Consider the following 19,148-nt stretch of genomic DNA (forward strand, 5'->3'; position numbering starts at 1 on the left):
TAGAGGTCTGAAGACAGGTATGTGGGTTTCATTTCCCCTATTGAGTAGCCACTTATTTTACCTTTTACCATTTCCCTTTTTTATCCTGTAAATCATGTAGACGTGTCAGATAGGAGACTTCATAGAACAGCATCAATTTTCTTGAAATGGATTGTCTCATATATCTGCAAAATGCAGACATGTTCTTTCATAAAAATATCTTTAGGAACTTTTTAAATGCTTTTCCACAAATTCTATGAGAATGGATCATGTTCTTGTCAATGTATTATAACACTTTTATTTTTATTCTGATAATACTTTTATTTTATGTACATTCTTTCCCCCAAATAAGTAAATAATAAGCAGACCCATAAGTAAATTAAAATGTAGGACAGCTTTTCACAGTGCCCATGATATAAACAGCTAAATGCACACGAAATGACTTTATCTATCCATATTTGAGAGTGGTGGGTCAGTGAGTACTGAATTATGTGCCTCGTTAATGTTATAAAAGAGTGTTGCAAGAATACAGAGGAGGGTACATTATCTATTAGGGAAGAGAGGTAATAGGGAAGGCTTCTAAGGGTAGTTGACAACTTAGCTGAGCATTCTAGAATGAGTAAGCAATTACAGAAATTCTTAAACATCCAATTAGCAAACATCATATATGCAGTTATGCCTAAGAAGCAGGATCTATGACTATTGTTTTCTTCATTTTATGTCTGAAGATAATGAATCAGACAGATGTGGGCTCGAAAAGACACATTCCGTAGCAATCATTCTCTTAATCACCAATATAACTCCTCAGAAAGAGATTATAAAAGATTCAATGTCAGTTGCATCACCACTGGTGTGCTCCCTATTACTGAATAATTTTTTGGTGTGGTCTTCAAATCCACATTAAACTTTGCAAACCAATTTAAATCTGAATTACATTTGGAAAGTTTGTTAAACGTTGATCAATGGAATTGAATACTCTGACCTAAGCCCACACACTGTAGTCATCTCATTTTTGACAAAGAAGCCAGAAATGCAAACAGGAATAAAAAATACAAAAACATCAAAAATTGGTGGTGGTCATACTAGGTGGCTGCATGTACAAGAATGCTAATAGAGCCATATCTATTACTTTATATAAAACTCAACTCCAAATGTATCAGGTACCTCAACATAAAAGTAGATACACTGAATCTGATAGAATGGAATGTTTGGGATAGTTTTGAACTCATTTCCACAAGAAAAGATTATCTGAAATGATACCATGGGCACTAAGATCAAAAATTAATAAATGGAACCTCATGAAACTGAAAATCTTCTTTAAAGCAAAGAACACCAACAGTCATATAATGTGGCTGCCCACGAAAGCGAAAATATTTTTACCATCAGACTGAAGGCTATTTTCTAAAATATGTGAATAACTAAAAGCAAAACTGGATATCAAGAAGACAAATAACCCAATTTAAAAATTCTTTACAGACCTAGAGTATTATCAAAAGAGTAAACACAAATAGCTGAGAAACCGTTAAATAAATGTTCAACATCCTTAGTAATCAGGGAAATGGGAAAAAACTGTTTTGATAGTTTATAATATTGCAGTCAGGATGGCCAATATCAATAAACAAATAACAGGTCATGCTGACAAGAATGTGAGGTAAAGGGAACACTCCTCCACAATTGGTGGGAACTAACACAGAGACCTACAACTGGAGAGTATTCAGAGAGTGAGAAGCCTAAATGAGATGACTCCATCAAAGCCCTCCCCATAGGACTCAGGAAACTTTGAGCAAAACAGAGGCTGAAAAATTATAAGATTCAGTGGGAATGGAGGACAGCAAAGAAACAAAGTCATCTGTACACATGAAGGCTGACACACACACACAAGAAATCAAAGAGACTTTGGCAGCATGCACAGACTGTGCTGTTGAAAGTTTTTTCTTTGGATATTTTCTTTTCTATTTGTTTGGTTTGTCAGATTCTGTTTTGTTATTGTTGTTGTTCCCTGTTTGTCTAATGACACAGACAAGAAAGTTGTGCATTTGGGAGTGTGGGTATGTTGGGAAGATTGAGGAGTAATTGAGGGAGAAGAAACCATGATCAGAATATATTTTCAATAAATATTAAAATTATAAAGTAGAAAAGAATGTTTGCCTATTGTCTAAAAATTCACCCAGGAAACATGTATCTTCTAAAATTTAATTACTAAGATAAAAATTTACCAATTACTTTCATATTTCCTCCTGTGAATGTAAATTTTCTTACAAGTATCTGGCTGCATATTCGAAGGTTATGCACACTCTTACTAAGCTGACACATTCTGAGATATTTCAAGAGGTTAGAAGCCATGTCAAAGTTTTGGGGGGAAATGCTGGTTTATAAATTTGTCAGTTCAACAATTTAAAGCATATATTGACAAAGTGAACTTTCTTCTTCATGCTTGGATGTTCTAGAGAAAAGATTACAGAAGAATGCCCTTCAAAGTTAATCTGCAAATTAATTTTAACTCTGCAAATGAAAAGTATCTATGAATCCTCAAAGGGATTTCTACTACTCATTAACTGCTTACAAATGCATGGTAGTTTGCCCTAGAAGATTACCTTGAAAGTGACTTAAATATATAGCTTTTAGTTCAAAGGCAGACCTTTCTTCCAGTCCTCATCAATTCTTTGGGTCACTATAGTTAAAACTGCTAAGAATTATGGAATTTATTGTTACTTCTGATGAGGTTTAAGGCACAGTCTGTATACCAGGGTCAGAGTCGATAATGCAACCATGGGGTTAAGTGTATGTAACCTCAAACTACATTTAAATAGTCCAGGTTTAGTCCTTCAGAAAGAATCTCCTCCAGAGTTCAGACTACCTTCCTTGTGCAAAGATATTGATCCAAGTACTTCAACTAAATGAAGGCCTTCCCATAATCACAGGTCTTTATTTGCTTCTTTAGCCTGTGTTCATTGGATATTGTATACCATTTTTGGGAAAAGGCTTTTCTTTTTAAATTCACACACTTAAATTATGTATTTTAAAAGTTTTGAATATACATATTCCTATTTTAAAATACTTCATTATGACATTTACTGTTCTAATACATTAAAACAACACCAAATTGGCCATAACCAAAGGTTATGCTCATGTGTCTTGTGTATTTATTGTTTTAAGAAAGGTATAATTATTAAATATGCATGTATTTTGTTTTTTATAATCTAAAACAGCATGTTAGTTTCTGTGTATAGATTAATTTTAACCATTTTTACTCTTTATTTAAATGACATAGCATAGCATGCATATTACTTTGTTCACTATCAATTTTCATCACTATGACTACTATATCACAAGCAACAAAAATACCAGATACATTAAAATAGCATATAATTGAAAGCTTATCTACTTTAAACAACAGTATCAAGAAAAAAGATAACCCACAGAATAAGGAAAATCCTAATGAATTAGAATAGAATTTACTATATATATATGTATATTATCATTAAATAAAAATTAAAAACTGCAAATTGCAAAGATACGTCTTCAAAGATGATGCACAAGAAAGTAATTATAAGAAAGCGGCAACTGTTTGGTCAATGGCTCAGTCTTCTTACTGTATTGCTCTCTCTTAATTATTAACCCATTTCTATTAAACTGTGTATCTCCATGTGGTTTTGGCTTACCAGATAATGCGTCAGCATGTTATGCTTTCATTGGCTGCATAACACTTCTCTGGGAGCTTCTCTTCCTTTTCTCTCCCCAAAATTCACCTGGTCTGGTAGCCCTACCTATACTTCCTGCCTGGCTACTCCCCAATCAGTGTTTTATTCATCAACCAATAAATACTGTATATTGTTCCATTCGACAGAAACAGGGGAACTACCTAACTGGCTGTAAGTAGCATGTTCCTATTGTATAGCTGGATTAAAAGCAGTATGGCCCTATCAAAGTAGCTTGAGCATATCATATAATTACAATATTGAGAGCAAGGGAAGAGTGTTTGTAGGGAATTAAGTCAAGGTGTCAAAAGATAAGTCCAGCATCCAAGCTTAGAGAAAATTTCCATGTAAGGTCAGCTAGAGACCAGAAAGACCTCTACCAGGGGGAGAGATTCCTTCATGTAACCAAGCTCAGAGAGAGCTGCCAGGCCATGGTAGAGTGCAACATCTGACTAACAGGGCCTCCCAAAATTACCTGAAGAAATTGGATAATCTTGGAGCTGGTAACCCAAGTCCCATGAAAATTGATATTAAATGTATTTATGCTTTTAAAATGTAAACCTATCCATAATACAGTAATACTCCTACACTTTGAAAAAATAAAAATTTAAAACTCTAAATGACTTGTAATTCTTCATTACTTCTTTGAAGGTGGAAAATTACATGCTGAGGTGCTTCAACCTTAATCTTTAAGAAGAAAAACTGCCAAGTGAATTTTCAAAACTTAGCTGATTTGATGAATATTTCTAAAAAGGAAGATCTGGGGGACAGAGATCTTTTTTATTTCATTTCATATTACATCATCTGGTAAGTCATGAAGGACAATACATTGTATTCACATTTCATATTTCAAATTTATCCAGTTTACATGTTACAGCCAATCTGTAAACTAATATGCACAAAATTTTGAAGTGATATAAAAATAACTAATGATTACTGTGCTGAATATTCACTATGCAATGATGTTTCAAGTGAGATAACAATTGAATTTTAACTGCATTTCCATTCTTGATTTACATCAGGACTTTTTGTATAGTTATTTGAATGGTTTATACTTATTTTCTTTTATCTTCGTCAGCTAATAAAATGGGGGAAAAGTAGAAAATCAAGAATGTTGATGCATGAACTCATAAACTTAATATAGATGTGATAAAAGAAAAATGGAAATATCTCAATACCCATAAATTTTTACTTCTCTCAGACTTCAGTCCACTAAATGGGTAGTGGTAACTGAAGGAAAAATGCCACATTAAAGAATTACATGAAGTGATAAAGGTGCATTGCAGTCTGTTTATTGTGGAGTCTAACTCAGTAGGACATAAACACAAAATGGCTTTTATTCATTCTTTAGTTTTACCTTCAGCCACACTTATTGAATATCCTTTTCTTGTCCTCTAATGAATTCTTGGATAGATTCCATAAGTCTCTCATCACTTCTTTTTATTAAAACCCAGTCAATTTTACAGCATCCATCTCATTTTCCACTTAACTAGCGTTTCCCTTACCTTTAAAGAAAATTTTAGGGGAGACATATCAGTGACTAAGAGAACTAACTCTTCTAATCTCCTCTTTCATATATTAATTTTTCTGGTATTTTGAGGTGGGCAGGAGGTAAAAACAAATGGACACATATATGAACATCTCTATTCTTATCAACAATGACAGTTCTATCCTATACTCTCAGCAGTGAGTGCAGTTAAGTATTTGGTGCTATTGGTTGTAGTTATTTCCATTTCTGTTTATTTTTTTGTGGTCATCAAGACTGTCTTAAGAGAGGCATCAAACGTTGGAGTGCATTGTACATCAATAGTTTTGTTTTACAGGAGCCCACTGAATATATTTATTTACATAGGTAATGACTTTTTGGGAATGTGAAAATTCTTCTTGCTGTGAATGTTTCTTCTCTACTAACCAGGGAGTCTTTTAAAGCATGTGAAAGCATTATTGATTACTAGACTGACTGAGACAACATTCTGAATCCTAAAACCAGGGACAGTAAAAAGTCCTTCAATGTTTCTGTGTAGAATAGTGATATCCCACTATCAATGCTCTCACTCCATTTCTTGGTAACTTGACATTCTTCACCCTTTCCCTACCTTCATCCATGCTTCTCTGCAGCCAGCAACCTAGCCTATTGACCTTATGTTCTCCGTGATACACAAATACAGGGAGCACATCTGGCACAGTAAGAGGTTCCCAGAACATGATTCAGGCCCAAAGTCATAGTACATTTTGATTAAATGAGGCCTTCAAACAAGCCAATTCCACTGCAGAAATTGTCTTGAATCAGATTTCTTTGTTCTCACTGCACTGGTCCTCTGAAACAAACCAGGAAGCTAGAGGCTGGAAGAATCAGGAAAAGACTTACGTACAAGTCAGCAATATCAGTGAAATCTTAAAGATGTATCTAGCCATACTTTGTCAGGGAACTTAATAACAGAGTTGTTAATGTCTTTTTTTCATATCTTTTATTTATTTTTGAAATAGAGTCTCACTGGCTGGCCTGGAAATTGTTATGTAGACCAAGCTGACCTTCAATTTACCGGACTCCTCCTGTCTCACATTTGACAGTGAGAGGTAATTAAGATCTCTTAACATTTTTAATTAGCTCTCTGGGAGTACAGCCCAGTTTTCACAATTGCACTTTAGTACATGTTCCCTTCCCCTTCCCTCTGGGAATGAATTATGAACAAATACCGGTGACTAAATATAGAAAAGATGGGACAGGTTAGTTTACATCTTTTAAATCTTTGCTTATTATACTCTTAGAACCCCATTATTCCATGGGCCCATGAAAAAATGCTAGACTAGATGTCAATCTGTTGGTTTAAGTCAGTTTTCTGCTCCTAATGGATGATCTGTTGAGGTGGAAATATCAAAGACGAACCTGAAGTTTGTGGCCTTCCTAAAATGATAAGTTGTATTGCTGCTTACTGAGATGAGACCACTAGAGAGGCAGGTTGACGAAAAATGAATGTAGTTTGGGTCAATCTGAATTTGCAATGGCATTTCAGAACCCACAAAGTGGTATTAAGGGGACAGATGGAGACATTCTGAATTTAGAAAAAAATCTGATTTGGAACTATATATATGGAAATTAACTGCATATGATAATAATTGATTCCATTGGCATTAACGGAAGGTTCAAGAGAGATGCAAAAGTAGAAGATAGGTAAATAAGACTGAGTTATAAGAAAATATAGCATTTTTTTGCTCATGTGGAATAAAATGATCCACTGTAAGATGAGTAAGGGATATCATAGAATACAACCAAGACAATAGAAGATTGTACATTACCTGATGTCCTTATCTAACTTATTGCTGGACTCAATAACTACAAGCTTGATTCTGTCTCAGATGTTGGAGGATTAATTGTCGTCCAGATGTTTACTGAAGTACATAGTTTAACTGGCTTGCTCACAGAAAAACAGGTGCCTACAAATTGTTTAAGTACATCTCCCATTCAATAAGGCAGAAAACATTATTGCTACTTTTTTTTAATTGTTGGAATACTGTAGTTGTACACTTTGTCAGCAACCTTGAGCACACTTACATTCACATTATGGCCATGGCAATTTGCATTTTCTTTTATTCAATTTAATGAACAGCTGTGGCAACATGCAGCGCTAAAGAATTGTACCATTTATGTTTAAATCAGCTAAACAGCCTGTACCAGCATCATTTGACCAGTTTATTTTAGATGTGTGGATGTATGTATACATTCTTACTTTATCTTCTATAGATTAAAGTACCATCCTAACTGGTAGGAGTTTGGTCTTCCACCATCTCATGTTATGGAATATTAGTTGAAGATATATTACATTTGTGTTACATTTGTTTATGCTGTGGAATATATGTTTAATGATGCAAATATATGTTGCATTCATTTATGTTGCTTTTGTTTAACTCTGTGAAGCTGTGTTTCTTTGTCTAGAGTACCTAATTTGTCTAATAAAAAGTAGAACAACCAATATCTAAGCAAGAGAGATATTGGTGTGGTTGTTGGCCATGAAGAATCAATAGCAGGAGGAAAATAGAAGAGTAGGACATTGGGCCAGCCACCCAGCCATGCAGCCAGCCATGGAGTAAGAAGGAAAGAGAGGTATATAGAATAGAGCAAGTTAAAAGCCCAGAGGCCAAAGCTGGATGGGATAATGTAAGTTAGGAAAAGCTGACAAACAACAAGCCAAGCAAAGGCAAAACATTCATAAATAAGAATAAGTCTGTGTGCATTTATTTGGGAGCTGGGTGCTGGGCCAAAGAGTAAAGAAAACCAACTACATTCTCATCCTATTAACCTACAGCCATACATTTTAAATTTGTTTTAATATTTTTATTTTATGTGTATTCATGTTTGTTTGGCTGGGTGTCTATGAATCATGCATGTAGTGCCCATGGAGGACTGAAGAGAGTGTTAGATCCCCTGGGACTAGAGTTAAAAATAGTTTTAAAGCACCATATGGGTGCTCAGAATTGAACCTAGATCCTCTGGAAGAGCAGTCACTGCTTTTATCTCCTCAAATATCTCTCCAGTTCAAGTTTGTTTCTGTTGTTTTTATTTCCTTGTTTTTAATTACATGCAGGTCATATTCTTGATTTGTTTAGAGAGTTAAAATTTTATGCAATAAGGAAAAAGTGGAGTGTTGAATAGACTGTTAATAAATGACAACTCACTCGTAACACTTGTGATTAATACACTTAGTTCCATTTTTCATTCTCTTCTATAATTCATGAAGACCTACTCTAGTTCCTTACATTGAATTTGATAGCACCAGTGTCAAACTGCACAACTTGTTTACTTTTACTTCTTTTATATTTTTTACTTCACTGTAATTTCTTTTAGTCCTGCTAACAACACATTCTGTAGTGGTGCCAAATACAGACTAGCTAAATACTAAATAGATAAACGTTGCAGACTCTGCCAAAACTATGTCCTTGTGTTTATTTAATCTTAGAGGTGGAATGTAACTCAGGGCCATAGCTTAAGTCTTGTTGTAACTAGAAAGACAAAAATGACAAAAATATTTTGCTTCAAGTAAGAACTTCGACAAATATTACTGCATATTCAATATTTTGCTCAATAGCATATTTAGTTGTGAATTTATATGTGAAGATACAATAGTATTTTATTTCTTAATGTGTGGATGGACATCTAGGCTGGTCACATATCTTCCAAGTTTGAAAATTAAATCAATTAACATGGCTGTCCATGTTTTTCTATGGTGTGCTGACTTAGAATTCCTTAGGTATATGCACAAGTGTGGTATGCTTGGGTCTATGGTAATTTTATTTATTTGTATTTTTGAGGAATCTGTACACTGAATTCCATAATGGATGAATGACCCACTTTTGTATTCTCAGAAGCAATCAATTAAGGTCCATCTTTCATCATATCCTTGCCAACAACTATCATTTGTTTTCTTGATGTTGGCCATTTTGGATGAGAGAAATTTAATCTAAAACAATTTTTATTTGCATTTTCCTGCTGGCTAAGGAAGACAAAGAGTTTTAAAAATATTTGGTTATTTTTTGTTCTTTTCTTCAGAGAGAGATTTATTAAGCTATTCCAGTAGCTTATTTATTGATGGAATTATTTGTTGTTTTATGTTTAATTTTGACAGGTTTTAATATGCTCAAGATTCTAACGCCTTGCCTTACATATGATTGGCAAAGAATGTAGAGGTGAAGTCCTTCTAACTTCTACTGTCTACAAAAATTTATTACATCTGTATCTTCTAGTTTCATGATAGAGGCCTTTTACCTCCTTGGTTAGATATTTTTGAAGTTGTTTTCAACATACTTCTCAACTCCCCCTGGTTTTGCAAAGTAAATATTGTTACAGAGACAGGCTATTAATTTTGTATGCTGCTACTTTGCTGGCATGATGGATTGCTTACAAGTTGACTTTCATTCATATATTCTCATAAAATTAATTTTTGTCTATTGTTCTCATGATTGAGACTGCTTTATCTTCTATGAATAATAGTTGTGGGTGAATATTCTTTGGCGCTGAATTGGTGGTCATGAACGTCCTTAGTTTATGCAGATCTTGAAATGTCCTTATTTCTCCATAATTTTCCAAAGATAGTTATATTTTATAAAGATATCATGATTTTCAGTTATTCACCTTCAAGACATAAATAAACCATCCCATGCTTTCTTTCTTTGGAAGATTACTGATGATGATTTGATGTTATTCTAATGGTGCTGCATTTATGTATGACTCAGTATTTTTCTCTTTCAACTTTTAGGATTGTTTTGATTTATATTTTTGACATTTTGACTGTGATATGTCCTTTTCTTCTCTGATATCTCTATTTGCTTTTGTAAGGATATCTTGAACTTGGTTATCCATTCCTCATTCAATTTGATTTTTTATGCTATAAATGTATAAATCTATGTATGATAGATTCTTAGGTATGATCTCTTCAATGTGTAACATACTTTTTTGCAAGCTTTGGTTATACTTCTTAATTTTTTTCTTTGTGTATATTTTATTTTTGTCTCAACTTCGTCCTCCACTCCTGAAATTCATTTTTCTGCTTGATCTTATCTGTTGATGATGCGTTCTATCATGGTTTCCATTTGTGTGTGTCATTATTTCATTACCCTTGCAGATGTCTTCTTTCATATTCATGATTTTTTTCATTCATATTGATAATTTTCTTGTCTATTTGCTTATTTTTTCCTCAATTTTATTGATTTTCAGCTGTCAGTGGGGATACAGAACTTATCCATTTGTTTTGTCCATGACTTTTCCTATTATATAGCAACTGTGCCCACATGGCCTAGGTGTATAACTAGAGGATATGGAGGCCAGGGAAGACTAGAGGGGTGCCATCTATGGGGCCATGGGAAGCAGTTACTGATTTTGGGTAAAGCTTTTAAAGTATAAATGGTTTGAGAGGAGTGCCCACATCTCTGTAAATAATCCCTCAGCTATACTCTGTAAGAGGCACAATTTATTGATGTCCCAGAGTAAATTTTGGTGTAATCATGCTTTGGCCTATTGCTGGGATGGGATCTTGGGAGGATGATAGATTCTGATTTATGCTTCCCCCAGGGAAGGAATTTTCCAACAGCTCATCTCTATGCAATTTGAGGTGAATAAATATTTTTTACAAGTGAATTTTTAAATATTACAGAATTTAATGTATTTCAATAACTTTATGAATTTGTTCTTTTGTAGGAGTCATGATTCCCTACATTTTCATATTTTCCCTGATCCTGCATTGTGATTTGAGAATCTGCTCATATGGGTCTCTCTTCTATTTTGGCGAGGGATAGGGATCCTTTTATAGAACATTTCTTCTTCAGGGCTCAGACCCAAGTACTATTCAGAGAGGAGAAAACAAACTGCAACAATTTCAAACCAACCAAAATATAGACTTATACTAAAAGAAATTAAAATGCTCTACTTGTAAAACAGAAAATACAAAAGTTCTGCAGAGTACTGTTAAATTAAAGTAAGGTATGTGGGGAAATATCAAACAAATGAGATAAAGGAAAGAAGCAGGGATGATGGAGGATGTCCTTCTGTATATATGTTTCTTTTATTCGTTAATGAATAAAACCCTGATTGGCCAATAGAGGCAGGAAGATAGACATGGCTAGGAGACAAGGAGAATGCTGGAGAGAGAGGCAGAGAGGTCCCACAAAGAGGCAACATATCGTGGAGGAAGGAGTAACATGGTGGATTACGGGTAAGCCACAACCTCTTGACAATGCATAGATCAATAGAAATGGGTTAATAATTAAGACAGAGCTAGCCAATAAGAAGCCTGAGCCATTGGACAGCAGTTTATAAATTAATATAAGTCTTTGTGTGTTTATTTAGGGCTAATTGGCCATGGGACCAGCCTGAAAAGAAACTCCATCTACACAGCTAAGCAGGACAAATGGAAATAAATTAAATGAGAGCAAAATGGAGTAAATGAGAATGTTATAATAAAAAGAAAAAAGAAAGTTTTAAAGATGAGTAAGTCAAAATACTACTAAATATATCATAGCATGAATAATAAAAACACAGAGACAAATATTGGGATTCAAACTGAAGATCAGAGAAGGAAAGCAGCCTGCCACTAGAGTTCTTACCTCTATCAATGCTCACACAGAAGGGGTAATTCACCTAACCTCAGATTGCATCTCCATACTTTACTGCTCTCCTTCAAGCCTCAGAATCATAGACTTCTCCCTGAGACTGCACTGAGCTCTTTATATACTTTCTATTGCTGGGACTGAATGTGCAAGCTCTTTTGGACAGATTCACTTGTGTAGCCCAGCATGATCTTGGACTCACAGAGATCCATCTGCCTCTGTCTCCTGTGTCCTTTGACTAAAGGCATGTGCCACCAATGCCCAGACTCTATAGCTAACTAGTGTTGCTCGCTTTACTTTCTGATCTCCACTGGCTTTATTCGATGATAAACTATATATCACCACAATACATAGTAGTAAAGAGAAACAGGAGACAAGAAAGTAAAGCAGAATCAAACTATAGAAAATGAAGGAAAGAAAAAGAATTAGTTAACACAGAACAAAGTCCAAAGAAAATTGAACACACTAATGAATAATTAAAACACAATGAAATAAATATATTTATAAATTGTATTAAAATATGATATACAAGGAAAGAGAGAGGGAGAGGTAGAAGAATGGGGGAGCAAGGAAGGAGAGAGGTCGAGTAAGAGAGAAGGGAGAGAGAGAGCAAACCAAACAGCAACAAAAACTACAAACTGGGGTGGGGGCTGGAGCTATGGAGTAAAGCACAAGAAACATTTTGTTACTGGGACCTTAACATTGGAAACTCTTAGATCTAGACAGGGGCGGATGGCAACTGAATTTCTGGACTCTTATCTTTCTGGTGTGTTATTCCAGGGTTAGGCCTATACTGAACAAATGTCTAATGTCCACTACAGTTATCTTAAGGTTAGTAGCTACATTCATTGCATATTTGGTTGCATACAAGGAGCCTCTGAAGACTCCATACATTATCTCAGTCACCTAAAATTTCTCTCTCCCTATGGTGGCCTAGTATTCTAACTGGAGGGTATGTCCCACTTTCACTAGGTACGTGGAAAACAATCACAGAAATTAGGTATGTCCAGGCACATGATTTGTCTTGATAGTTTCAACATCTTCTAGGTGCTTACTACCCAGTTGAAGGGATGCACTTCACAGGCTCTGCAGCAGTGCACAACCGATAGGTGGTTCCAGAAGGGATCCACCCACAGACCTCAGGGTTAGAACAATCCAACTCCATTGCTATTCTGTGTCTATAAGATTCACACCAAGCTATTCAAAATGAGTTTCTTTTCCTGAGGAATTTCACTGTGGGTGCCAAATCTCTTGAAGCCTCTACTTTTCAGCATGTCAGTGTCTGGTGCTGTCACACTCTACAACTGCTTACCAGCTCTGGGTCTTGCCCTGGACCTGTAGCGAATGAAAATCATGCTTAATTGTCTATTTCCCCTTCTCTCACAGCTCAGTGAACATCATCACAGATCGGGATGCAGAAAGATTGTCCAAGCCAGGGGTTTTAGAGAAGTGGTTCTCAACCTGTGAGTTGAAAGACCCGTTCACAGTGGTCATATATCAGATATCCTACATATCAGATATTTACATTACAATTCATAAAAGTTACAAAATTACAGTTATAAAGTAGCAACAAAACTAATTTTATGATTGGGGGGTCACCACAACATGAGGAACTGTATCAAAGGGTCACAGCATTATGAAGGTATAGAACTGCTGTTATAGAGGACTGTTCCAAAACAGTGTTTCCTAGATACTCACAGTGCCTGGCACTGTTTAGATAAGGCATGCACAAGACCATGCCAGTCAAAATTCAAGTCTGGAAGATGGGGGAGGACTCAGGAAAATTCATCTGTAGCTGACAAGATATTGTGTGCTGTGGGAGACACAATTTGTCTTCTTTAGGGAAAAGAAGTCCTCCACTAAATACCTACTCACCAGTGGGTTATCTTATAGCCATACATGTACTGACAGTGTTAGGTGGACTCAGTGGCTTGAAAAAACAGTACAGGAAGTAGAGAGGGAAAGGTGGTGGAGGAAAGTATCCCAGGACCTAGTGGAGAGGGAGTGAAGGGTGGATTTGATGGAAACTTATTATATACATTTATTAAAGCCTGAAGAACATCTTAAAAGCACACTTCCTGAGTTTTTCTCAGTCCCTGAGGGTAACTCAACTATAAATATTAAGTTCCTTAGCAAAAAGTATCTGTCCTCTACCCACCAAGTCATATAACTGATAAAATTGTGTCCTCTCCACTGCTGACCTGTCTGCTGAAGGAATCAACACCTCACCGAAAACCTGCAACTGGATTTAGGAAATGTGGGCAATGTCTCTTTTCATCAAGGTTGCTTGCTTAACTTTTATTTGAGCCTTCTTCTTCCCCTCCCTGTCTAGGAAGCAATGTAACTAGAGTTGCATTTGGCATGACTTACTTCTTTCCAGAAATATGTTCCTTTTATTCAACACCATTCAGGCATTCCATGACTACCCTTTGAATATTTGAAGTTCTTTCTCTTTGGAATCATCTTCCCCTTGTTCTCCATTTTAATCTCTTGTCACGAATGCTTCACATGTCAATCTCAGCTCCCTCTCCCACCCCTCCTCCCTTGTCCCTCCACCAGTCCCCATCTAGCCCCCCACCCAATCCCCATATCTTTCCCCAGCGAGGGTGAGGCCCTCCTTGGGGGGGATATCCAGAGTCTGTAATTTAATTCAGGGCAGGACCGAGGCCCTTCCCCCTGTGTCCAGGCTGAGAGCATATGCTTCTATTTGGGATGGGCTCCCAATGTTCATTCATATGCCATGGTAAACAATGATCTACAACCGAAGGCCCCAGAGATTTCTGAGGCCTCCTCACTGACACTACATTCATGAGGTCTGGATCAGTCCCATGTTGGCCTCTCAGCCATCAGTCTGGGGTTCAAGAGCTCCCCCTTGTCTGGTCAGCTGCCTTTGTGGGTTTCGCCAGCACTGACCTGACCCCTTTGCTCATGACTCCTCCATCTCTGTCACTGGGTTCCGGGAGATCAGTTCAGTGTTTAGCTGTGGGTATTTGCCTCTGCTTCCATCAGTCACTGAATGAAGGTTCTAGGATGACATATAAGGTAGTCATCAACCTTATCATCAGTGAGGGTCTATTAATGTAGTCTTTCCACAATTGTTTAGTTTGCCAGTTGGTGTTATCATGTAGATCTCTGGAGATCTCACTAGTGTCACCTCTCTCCTCAAGCCTATAATGACTCCGTCTATTATTGCATCTCTCATCCTGCTCTCTATTCTTACCTCGACTCAAACTTCCTGCTCCCCCATGCCTTCTTCTCCCCACCTCTTATCCCCTCTTTTTCCTGGTTCCCTCTCCTGTCCCCCAATGTTCCCAATCTGCTCAGGAGATCTTGCCTCATTACACTTCTAGGGGGTATCATGCATCTCTCTTGGGAACCTCCCTGTTTCCCAGGCTCACTGGCACTGGGATTGTAGGCTGACACTCCCCTGATCTATATCTAAAATCCATATGAGTGAGTACATACCATGTTTGTCTTTTTGTGACTAGGTTACCTCACTTGGAAATTTCAGGATTCCAATGTCTTATTTTCTGCTGAGTAGTACTCCATTGTGTAAATGTACCACGTTTTCTCCATCCATTCTTCAGTTGAGAGGCATCTAAGTTGCTTCCAGGATCTAGCTATTATATATAATGCTGTTATGAACATAGTAGAACAGACATCCTTGTGTGAACTGGCATCTTTTGAGTATATGCCTAAGAGTGTAATTGCTGGGTCTTTTCGTAGACAGCGTCCCTTTTCCTGAGGAAACTCCATACTGATTTCCAAAGTGGCTGTACAAGTTTGCACTCCCACCAGCAATTGACGAGTGTTCCCCTCTCCCCACATTCTCTCTAGCATAACCTGTCATTGGTGTTTTTGATTTTAGCCATTCTGACAGGAGTAAGATGGTATCTCAAAGTTGTTTTGATTTGCATTTCCATGATGGCTAAGGACGTTGAACATTTTCTTATGTGTCTCTTGGCCATTTTAGCCTCCTCCATTGAGAATTGTCTATATAGTTCTGTCCCCCACTTTTTAATTGGATCCTTTGGTGTTTTGGAGACTTGCTTCTTGAGTTCTTTGTAAATTTTGGAGATGAGCCCTCAGTCAGATGTGGGGTTAGTGAATATATTTTACCAATCTGTAGGGTGCCTTTTTGTCTTGCTGACTGTGTCCTTTGCCTTACAGAAGCTTCTCAGAGTCAGTAGGTCCCGTTTATTAATAGTCGATATCAATGTTTGTGCCATTGGTGTTATGTTCAGGAAGTGGTCTCCTGTACCAATTCCTTCAACGGTACCTCCCACTTTCTCTTCGAACAGGTTCAGCATGGCGGGGTTTATGTTGATGTCTTTGATCCATTTAGACATCACTTTTGTGCATAATGATAGACATGGATCTATCTGCAATCTTATACATGCCAATATTCCAGTTATTCCAACACCTTTTGTTGAAGATGCTATCTTTCTTCCATTGTATAATTTTAGCTTCTTTGTCAAAAATCAGATGTTCGTAGGTTTGTGGATTAATCTCAGAGTTTTCATTTCAATTCCATTGGTCTACTTGTCTATTTTTGTGCCAATACCAAGCTGTTTTCAGGACTATAGCTCTGTAACATAGCTTGAAGTCAGGGATGGTGATGCCTCCAGATTTTGTTTTGTTGAGCAGAGTTGTCTTGGCAATCCTGGGGTTTCTGTTTTTCCATATAAAGTTGAGAATTGTTCTTTCAAGGTCTCTGAAGAATTGTGCTGGGATTTTGATGGGGATTTCATTGAGTCTGTAGATTATTTTTGTCAGGATTGCCATTTTTACTTCTTTGAGCCCACCTATCCAAGAGCATAGGAGATCTTTCTATTTTCTGGTGTGTCCTTTAATTTCTTTCTTTAAAGACTCAAAGTTCTTGCAATTATTGTCTTCCACTTGTTTGGTTAGCATTACCCCAAGGCTTTTTATGTTGTTTGTGGCAATTGTAAAAGGTGATGTTTCTCTGATTTCTTTCTTGGCCCTTTTATCATCTGCATACAGTAGGGTTATTGATTTTCTTGATCTTGTAGCATGCCACTTTGCTGAAGGTGTTTATCAGATAAAAGAGTTCCTGGTAGAGTTTTTTGGGTCACTTATATAAACTATCATATCATCTGCCAATAGTGAAAGTTTTACCTCTTCCTTTCAAATTTGTATCCCCTTGATATCCTTTTGCTTTCTTATTACTCTAGCTATAACTTCAAGTACAATATTGAAGAGGTATTGGGAGAGGGGACAGCCTTGCCTTGTTCGTGATTTTAGAGGAATTGCATAGGAAACTTCTAGTACACCATTATGTTAAGTGTTCCTATTAAATTTTCCAAGTTTGTGTGCATAAGTCTATAGGGAAAAATACAGAGTTTTGCTTGTCAGTTCTTAAAGGAAATGGGTTTAATTGTTACTATAGGAAAAGAGGGGAATTTCTTTTGAGATCAATAAAAATGTTCTGTAATTAAATCACAATGATGGTTGTAAAAACACAAAAACATTTAATTTTTATGCACCTTTTGTGGAAGAAGTTTCTCTTGGAAGCTCTTCAACGTTTCTTTTTTACTTTTATCAACACAGGATTTATCTGCATAGTACTGGCTGTCCTAGAACTCACTCTGTAGACCAGGCTGGCCTCAAATTTACAAAGATGTACCTGCCTTTGCCTCCTGAGTGCTGGTATTAAACACACTCTTCAAATTTTGAATAAATTATAATGTGTGAGAAAAGCAAAAAAAAAACTTTTCAACTGTCTAGAAGGACAGAGCTGGGAGCTATCGTAACTGGAGACTCAGAAGTGACTGATAGATTCCTCAGGGTCTTGAAGTCACAGTGTCTTAAACAAGGGAATTATATTTAACCTTGCATCATCCCCTGCACAGTTTAATTTTTCAAGGTGTTTCCAACCACAAAGCACAGGCCTATTCAATAGAAGAATTCCTTGATATCAAAACCATATGGGATAACAATAGGCAAGACTGATGCATAAAGTAGAAACCAGGAAAACAATACAAAGAATCAATGCAACAAAGAGTTGGTTCTTTGAGAAAGTCAACAAGATAGACAAACCTTTGTCCAAACTTACCAAACAGCAGAGAGTGAACACGCAAATTAACAAAATCAGAAATGAAAAGGGGGACATAACAACAGACTCTGAGGAAATCCAGAGAATCATTAGGTCATACTTTGAAAACCTGTACTCCACAAAATTCGAAAATTTAAAGGAAATGGATGACTTCCTGGACAGCTATCATTTGCCAAAACTAAATCAAGAACAGATAAGCAATTTAAATAGACCTATAACCCCTATGGAAATAGAAGCTGTCATCAAAAGTCTCCCAACCAAAAAAAGTCCAGGTCCAGATGGCCTCAGTGCAGAATTCTACCACAAATTCAAAGAACAGCTTATACCAATTCTTCTCAAAGTGTTCCACACAATAGAAGCAGAAGGGTCTTTGCCCTCAGAAAATGGAAAGATCTCCCATGCTCTTGGATAGGTAGGATCAATGTAGTAAAAAAAAAAAGACTGATGCATAGGTTCATTTTCTTCCAGTTGCTATGTTAAATCCCTTTGCATATTGAATTAATCTTCAAAATAACTTTATTATGTAACCATTAACACTCATCACACTTCACATAAAATGGGAATGGAGGTTCAATGAGGGCTGTTAATTAGACAACGGTAAAGAAACTGCTATGCAGATGTCAGAGGATCTCTTTATGCTGGCCATACTTTGAAACATGTCCTACAGAATCTTTCTATAATGTACATAAGCATTTTCTCAACCTCCCTCCAACTGACCTGGGTCTAGTATGTTTATAAATGTCAAATGATATTACTGGAAGGACATGAAGTAGAACTGATAGAAACAACCAGTAAAATTGAAAGGTACATAACAGAGAGGTTTGAGGTAAAAATGGATTCAGTGACCTATTTTTAGTAGGGTATGAATGAAGCCCATTTTTATGCTAGGCATTTAACTGGTGACTCCTTGCCTGTTTAAAAATAATTTATTTTTCTTTTATATGTATTGTGTTTTGCTTGCATATATGACCATGTGCTGCATGTGGGCTTAGTGTTCATGGAGTTCAGAAGGGCCATCATATCCCCTGGAATTGTAGTTAAACATGGTTCTGAGCTACCATGGAGATGTTGGAAATCAAACTTGGGTCTACTGGAAAAGCAGCTAGTAAATGCTCTTAAGTACTGAGCTATCTCTCCAGTTGTTAATTGTTCTTTCTTACACAGTCCCTTTGATGGCCAGAAACTTTTAATATTTTTACAAGAGGAACAGATCAGTAACTGAATAGGAATCAAGCTTATATCTTAGGTCTCAATAGTGACAGAGGCAAGAAAGGGTATTTAGAGACATATTAGATCTG

At 36.5% G+C, this 19,148-nt stretch overlaps 1 long non-coding RNA gene across 2 annotated transcripts in view; it reads left to right on the top strand.

The window, feature by feature from the left end:
• LOC121140036 overlaps positions 1-19,148 on the top strand; it is a 121,783-nt gene that overhangs the window by 33,917 nt on the left and 68,718 nt on the right. For both annotated transcript variants that reach the window (XR_005876873.1, XR_005876874.1), the window contains exons 3-4: positions 4,329-4,484; positions 6,165-6,254. This is a non-coding gene — a long non-coding RNA (uncharacterized LOC121140036). The remainder of the gene's footprint in view (positions 1-4,328; positions 4,485-6,164; positions 6,255-19,148) is intronic.

This window comes from Mesocricetus auratus, unplaced genomic scaffold (genome assembly GCF_017639785.1).
Source record: "Mesocricetus auratus isolate SY011 unplaced genomic scaffold, BCM_Maur_2.0 Super-Scaffold_100003, whole genome shotgun sequence".
Classification (NCBI taxonomy): domain Eukaryota; kingdom Metazoa; phylum Chordata; class Mammalia; order Rodentia; family Cricetidae; genus Mesocricetus; species Mesocricetus auratus.